At 37.6% G+C, this 7,279-nt stretch overlaps 2 protein-coding genes across 3 annotated transcripts in view; one reads left to right on the top strand and one right to left on the bottom strand.

The window, feature by feature from the left end:
- Positions 1-7,279, bottom strand: part of LOC107035767 (dedicator of cytokinesis protein 3) — an 80,599-nt gene that overhangs the window by 32,477 nt on the left and 40,843 nt on the right. The gene's annotated exons all lie outside the window — the stretch shown is intronic.
- LOC107035768 (innexin inx3) overlaps positions 911-7,279 on the top strand; it is a 19,691-nt gene continuing 13,322 nt past the window's right edge. The window contains exon 1 of the mRNA XM_015253342.2: positions 911-1,137. The gene's annotated coding sequence lies outside the window, so the exon portion shown is untranslated. The remainder of the gene's footprint in view (positions 1,138-7,279) is intronic.

The following is a 7,279-nucleotide window of genomic DNA, read 5'->3' as shown; positions in this document are numbered from 1 at the left end:
AAAAAAAGTCCCCATTTTACCCCACCCTCCCCTAAACGAAATTATTCGTCATGAAGATGAAGAAATTCAAAATCATCCAATGATTTGTTCTTATCATTCATTCCGATCATTGATTGACTTCTTCATTCTATGCATCATCATTTCTTATGTATAAAATGCATTGAAATTTACTTTTTCATCACGCTGTGACGAAAAGTGAACTTTTCGGCACGCTCCGCGTGCCTAAAAGTCAAATTTCCGCCACATTGTGATGAAAAATATTGTTCGTAATTCGTGAAAAAATGTTTTTTAGCTCGTGGGACTCGCCTTTGACTCGTGATATAAACCTCCCACTCGCCAAAAAATACTTTTTTGCACTCGTTACGAAATATACTATTTCATTTCCACATAAAATAATAAAGAACTTTTCACGATTTTAATTTAAAAAAAAATTATAATAAATAAATTTTCATGATTTTAATTAAGGAAAGGATCACCGCGCGCCCGCTCCAGTTCAAAACGAGCCAAAAAATCATGGCATAAATATAAAAAATTACGAAACCACGCAAGAATAATGCCTGCGCTTATGAACTCAATTTACGCTCGGTAATATTCACGGCTCGCCGCGGCCAGTAACACGGCAGCTGTGGAGTTAAAATTTCTTTGTCTCCCTGTCCTACCGACCGAGTCCCCTCGCTCCCCTCGCCGTCACCCAAAAAAATCCCCGAAAAATCCTGGGAAAGCTCCACCACTGTCCCCCACTCCTTGCGCCAATTAATTCCCTCATTACTCATAAAATCGTGCACGCGGAGTCTCCATTCTCAACTTCTCCGTTCCCTCATCTCTCGCCTGGTCACAATATGGCGGGTGGTGGGGCCCCACAGTGAGCCCGAGCGGCGAGTGAGTGAACCCCCGAGTCAGTCGCCAGCGAGTCGCACTGTCGGGGCCCCGAGTTGGCGCGACGCGCGTCCTGTATTCGTAATTTTCAATAAAAAAATCCGCCGAGTCGAGCCCCCACCGATCAAACAAATCCCCAAATAACGAGTGGACCCTCACCAACTGATTAATAATCGCCCGATCAATCGATTAACCAGTGGAGTAAATAAAAAAAACATCGGAACGAGTGCAGGATAGTTTCATTGAGGATTTGAGGATTAGGTGAGCGTCTGAGTGTGACAATTCGCTGCTTCTTCCCTTAGTCATAATTTTACTCGCCCTTCGGCTTTTGTGGCTTACATGGGATCGGCGGAAATTTTGTGAACTGAAAAATCGGAAGGTCCGTGGGAGACGTGCGATACATGCCGCCCACCGCCAGCAACAGGCTACCTCACGTCTCGTCCTTCATCTGCCCCTCATTTATTAACAACTGAGTAGTTCCTGAACAAATGCAGATCATCGTGTGGGGAAATAGAGCACAAGTCGCTTGATAAGACGCGCAATGTGCTTGCTCTGGTTTTTTTTTCTTTCGGTTTTATGGTGGCTTTATCTCTCTGAATGTTAAACATGGACATGTGGATGTCGTTTGCATCGTAAGAGAGGATATTGAGAGTTTACTGAGGTGTTAGGGGGCTACAGGGCTATGTAAACTGGGGGGGAATATCGGGATCAGCGCTGGGTTTTGTTAACGCTGTTGCCAGTATTTCAAGACGGTTCTGGTGGAGTGGGCAACTCCCGTTCCCTTCCCACACTGCGGGCACCTTTTCGGGTTGGAGAGTGATTGCATTGCACCTTTCGCTTGCTGGGGGGATACTGGCGGTCGAGTTGGGAGACATTCTTTGAGGGGTTTTGCAGAGTTTTCAGGTGAGGGGAATTTAGGGGAATTTCGCGCGGATTTTTTTGGGGTTGTTGGGGGTCTGGTGGGAGGGGGAGGGGAGGGGAAATGGTTAAAGATTTTTTTGTGGGGGATTTTGGGATCTACGGGAGAGGTTTTTTGAGATTTTGTGGTGAAGCTACTCGGGTAGGAGATATTCGCAGGATAATCTGGGTGAAGTTTTTTATTTAGAGAGGTGAATTGAAGATTGATGTTTGGTTTTTTGGAAATATTTTTGGAGTGAAGAGGTTTTGGGGGAAATGTCATAAGAGATTTTTTGTGGAGGATTCTGTGATCTACGAAACAGGTTTTTTGACATTTTAGGGTGAATTTGATGGTTTAGGAGATATCTGGAGGATAATGTGGGTGAATTTGTTGATTTGAGAGAGGAATTGAAAATCAATTTCTGGTTTTTTGGAAATATTTTCGGAGTGAAGAGGTTTAGAGGAAAAATGCATAATATATTTTTTGTGGAGAATTTTGTGATCTATAAAACAGGCTATCTGACATTTTGCCGTAAACTTACTGGTTCAGGAGATATTTGCAGGATAATCTGGGTGAATTTCTTTATTTGGAAGGTGAACTTCAAGTTCTTTTGGAAATATTTTTGGAGTGAAGCGCTTTAGGTGGAAATATCACAAGATATTTTTTGTGGAGGATTTCATGATCTACGAAACAGTTCTATTGACCTTTTTTCGTAAACTTACTGATTTAGGGGATATTTGCAGGATAATGTGGGTGAATTTTTTTATTTGAGAGTGGAATTGGAGGTGAACTTCAAGTTCTTTTGGAAATATTTTCGGAGTGAAGAGGTTTAGAAGGAAACCTCATAAGATATTTTTTGTGGAGGATTTCATGATCTACAAAACAGGTTTTTTAACATTTTATCATAAACTTACTGGTTTTGGAGATATTCGCAGGATAATCTGAGTGAATTTTTTGATTGGAGGGATTAATTAAACATCAATTTCGAATTCTTTTGGAGATATATTCGGAGTGAAGCGGTTTAGGGGAAATCATCATAAGACATTTTTTGTAAAGAATTCCGTTATCTGCAAAAAAGTTCCTCTGATATTTCGTCGTAGGATCACTCATTAGTGAGATGATTGCAGAATGGATGAAAATGTCATGTTTGATCTGGGAATTCAGTGTTTTGAGAATATTTTCGGAGTGAAGGAGTTTAGGGGAAAAGAAGCTTCTGACATTTTTCCCAAACTGGTCTTTTCAATGTCTGCAAAACAGTTTGTATGCAAATTTTCATTGGAGAGATGAATTAAAGTAGCTTTACACCACTTCAAGTTTGAATTTTGCAACTAAATTGCGTGAGAAAATTTATAAAAATTAATACGTAATTAATATAATTCAAATCACATTTTGCAAAAAAAAATATTTTTCCAACACTTTCTTCTCACAAATAAATAATGGAATTTGCTTGCAAAACTGTTGATAATTTTTTATGAGGTTCAAAAATTTTTCATTTTTTTTCACATTCAAAGATAACTATGATTTTAGCCTTCAATGACATTTCCGAATCCAACAGAGTTTGCTGGGAATTCTTTCCAGTTTCTAATCATCTTTAAATTCATCGTAAGGGCAGAGCCCCTCCAAAAATGGAAATTTCGAGTTTTTCCGAAGCTATTTTTGGAGTGAAGAGGTTTAGGGGAAGCTTCAAGAGACCTTTTCTAAAGAAATTCACATAATCTAAAAAAAATCCCTCTCCACATCCTTCTCTAGCCCCCCTTGTCCCGAAGATATCCCCCGCACAGACGAACCAAATCCATCTCTTCATGCGCTTAAAAATTCCCCAAATTTTATGATTCACGAAAACTCAAACACTTCCGGGGTTCCAAGCGTCACCTGGAGACGCCAGAGAGTCTCCTCCCAAAGATATCGCGAGTAAACCCACGATAAGGAGTAGAAAGATTAAAATGTTTCCCAGGTTTTCCCCTAAATTTCAAGATTTTCTTGCTTATCGTTTCCAAACAATTCTCTCCACCGGAAAAAAAATTCCCAAAAAAGTCTTGTTCGAATAAAAAAAAATCGTAGGTTCAGAATCACTAAGAAAATAAAATCTAGTGCTGACCATTTGAAGACTGTCCCGAGATGACAAATTTTTGTCGCAAAAATAAATTGAGTTGTTCCAAAAAAATTGGATTCTCTGTGCAAGTTATGAATGACATTTGCTCCCGGAAAATGTTCGTTTTATGCGAAACAAGAGCCAGTAGTTCTTTTTTCGACTATTCAATAATCACAGACCAGAAATTAATTTTTCAATAAAATAATAACGATAATAACGAAAATATTTCTTGATAAACTTGAGACGTGTAAATTCGAGTAAATAATTCTTTTCTTGTTATTTTTGTCGCAATAATGGATTGAGTTGTTCCGAAAAATTTGAATTTTCTGTGAAAGCAACGAATGCCATTTGCTCCCGGAAAATGTTTGTTTTATGCGAAAGACGGTCCAGTAGTTCTTCGTTTCGACCATTCCATAATCACAGACCAGAAATTAATTCTTCAATAAAATAATGATGATGACATGATAGCAATCCTCACGTTGGGGATAAAATAGTTCTTGATTGACTTCCCTTTACAGAAGATATTTACATTGTATGATTAACACTTTCAAATTCGAATAAAACAATTTCTTTTTTTGTAATTTTTGACTTGCGATTTTTTTTTCTCCGAACAGGACTTGTTTGAGAATTTCCTCGTTTTATTCTCGTTCTCCGTGTACCATCTCGTCAATTATTCTCATTTATTAAAGGCCTCGAGGCTCATTCAATTCCGATTCAATTGGGAAGAGTTATGTAATGTCAAAAGAACGAGCCTCAAGACAAGAAAAACTTCTTAAAGTCGTGTGGATAGACTCCAGTTGAGTGTATCGGGAAACAGTAAATTAAAAATCCTCAAAAAAACGTAATAATTTATCGTTGATAATTTTTTATATGAATTCTAACTTTGATGAGTGTAAGAAATTAGTCCATCAATATCTTCCTTTAGCATAGACTTAACCAGAATATTTCTATTTATATTATCTTCTGTTTAGGATTTTGAAAATATTTTAATCTTCAAAATTTGATTTATATTTATACTAATGTAGGGATGTCCAGGTATTTTTTACAGTTTGGTATAGACTACACTTGAGATTGATTCATTCATTTTCAATAATCAAATTTGTCAATTAAATTGCGTGAGAAAAGGTGAAAAAAGATCATGAATATTCTGCGTCATTCAAATGCCATTTTGCCCAGAATTATCCATTTTTTAAACATTTGTTGTTTATAAATAAGTAATAATAATAAAAAAAGTAATAATAATTGTTTAAATTTTCGGAAACCTTATTTTTTAGACATGAAATCCATTTCTGGTAAAATTCTGAATATGAATAAATTTGTTACGATTTCGAACAAAAGATTCTTATAATGGAAAATTGATTGTTTACAAATAATTGTCAGAAAATGCTCGAAATTTTCAAAAATTGTACTTTTTAAATTATTCCACCAATCTTCCCCAGAAGTAAATTTTCTAATTTTTTTCTATTCTAAAATGTTTTCAAATGCAGACGTGCAAAGTTTAAATAACAAAATCATTGCAAAATGTCCAGAAACTTCATCAAATGGGTCTCAAATGAAAGCTCCGATGTTCGACAGCAAAAGTAGAAAAGCACTTCACTGAAGAAAAAATAGCCAAAGTGCTTGGATATCCTTAAAACCCAGTTTTAGTGGAAAAGAGTTGCACCCACGCAGCCCCTCATGCATGAGTCCGTGTCGAGTATTCGAAGCGTATCTGTCGGTATTCCCACGTGAAGATCTCCCAGCCCTTCATTGTTCTCGTTTTGGCAGCTTCAGGGCAGCGGAATGCCGTCGAAAAACCCGTTTTACGTGTTTTTCCCCCACATAACGATCTCCACCGATTTCTCCCATTTTTTTTTCAACTCCAAACGCGTCTGGGGGAGTCGGAAAAATTGGAGACACTCGAGGCGATGCGGAGAACTAACTGTACGCTGATTACACATTGTAAATGCCATAACACGCTCTACTCGAAAGATCGTTGTCCTTTCACCGTGGAGAAATGGAAATCACGTGGAGTTTATGAAACCCCTGATGTATTGTCGTTTGAAACACCGGAGGAATGATCCATCTACACTGAGAGAAAAACGACAAAGTTCTCAAACAAGTCTTACTTGTGCCAAGAAAATAGTTTTTTGAAAATTATCAAAAAATGATTTTTTTGTGCCAAACATGCAGAGAGTGCGCCGGAATAAAAAATTTTCGTCGCAAAAACAGATTTAGTAGTTAAAAAAAAATTGCATTCTCTGTACACGCAAGAATGTCATCTCTTGCACTGTTCCTTCGTTATTCGATACTCCCATACGTATTTTGCGCCCGAAAAATTTTCGTTTTATGCGAAACAAGGGATAGTGGTTTTTCGTTTCGGCTGTCTAATAATCACAGACAAGAAATGAACCCTTAAATGAAACAATAATAATGATATGATGGCAATCTTGTAACTTAGGGATAAAATATTTGTTGATAAATTTTCCTCTATATGAGATATTTTCACCCTGAAAAGGCACCGTCTGGTGTGAATTATCCGCCTCTTGAGCCAAATATTTCGTTGCTGTCGAAAGCAGAACAATTATTCATGTTTGAGACTTTCAAATTCGANTTTTCAATTAGCGATTTTCTTGGCCAACATAGCACTTGTTTGACAACGTGTTTGTTTTTCTCTCAGTGTGTCATAGACTTTGCGCGTCATGGTCACGATGACGCATGTTAAATTGCTTTTTCTTCTCAAGTTGTTCAATGGGCTATGGACAATTGAATTTATCTTTCTGATCACGAAGGGATTTAAGGCGATTTCCAGGATTTCTTGCGGTTATTGGAGACATTTATGTGGTGGTCAAGTAAATTGCTCCATTGATTTTTCAATAGCGTGAAGCAACGTTCTTTGCTTTTGAAGAAAATGTTTTGGTTGCGTATTCAATTATGGCCGTGACTATTCACACCATTGCGTGAATCACTCCCGTACACTCCATACACTCCACGCATGCGTGAAGTTTGTGTGTTTCACGTAGCCGAATTTTCATACTGCTGTGTATTTCACGCAGTTGAAGTTTCATACTACTGTGTGTTTCACGCAGTTGTATTTTTATACACATGTGTGTTTCACGCAGTTGCATTTTGATACATCAGGATTGCGTTTTTCCACTTTCTAGGCCTTATACAAGATAAATTGAATTCATTTTTTTTGGCATTTTCGTTTTTCGCGAGTATCTCGGAAACTATGAGAGATAGAGCCTTAAAACCAAATTTGGGTCCCCTATAGCCAACCGGATGGCTCAGAATTGCGTTTTTCCACTTCCTAGGCCTTATACAAGATGAATTAAATTAATTTTTTTTGGCACTTTCGTTTTTCGTGATTATCTCGGAAACTATGAGAGATAGAGCCTTAAAACCTATTCCATTCGATTCCTGAGGAAATTTGG

Source organism: Diachasma alloeum, unplaced genomic scaffold, assembly GCF_001412515.2.
Source record: "Diachasma alloeum isolate Michigan unplaced genomic scaffold, Dall2.0 Dall_scaffold_00200, whole genome shotgun sequence".
Lineage (NCBI taxonomy): Eukaryota > Metazoa > Arthropoda > Insecta > Hymenoptera > Braconidae > Diachasma > Diachasma alloeum.
Note: the sequence above shows the minus strand (reverse complement) of the source record. Positions and strands in the feature narration are given on the sequence as shown.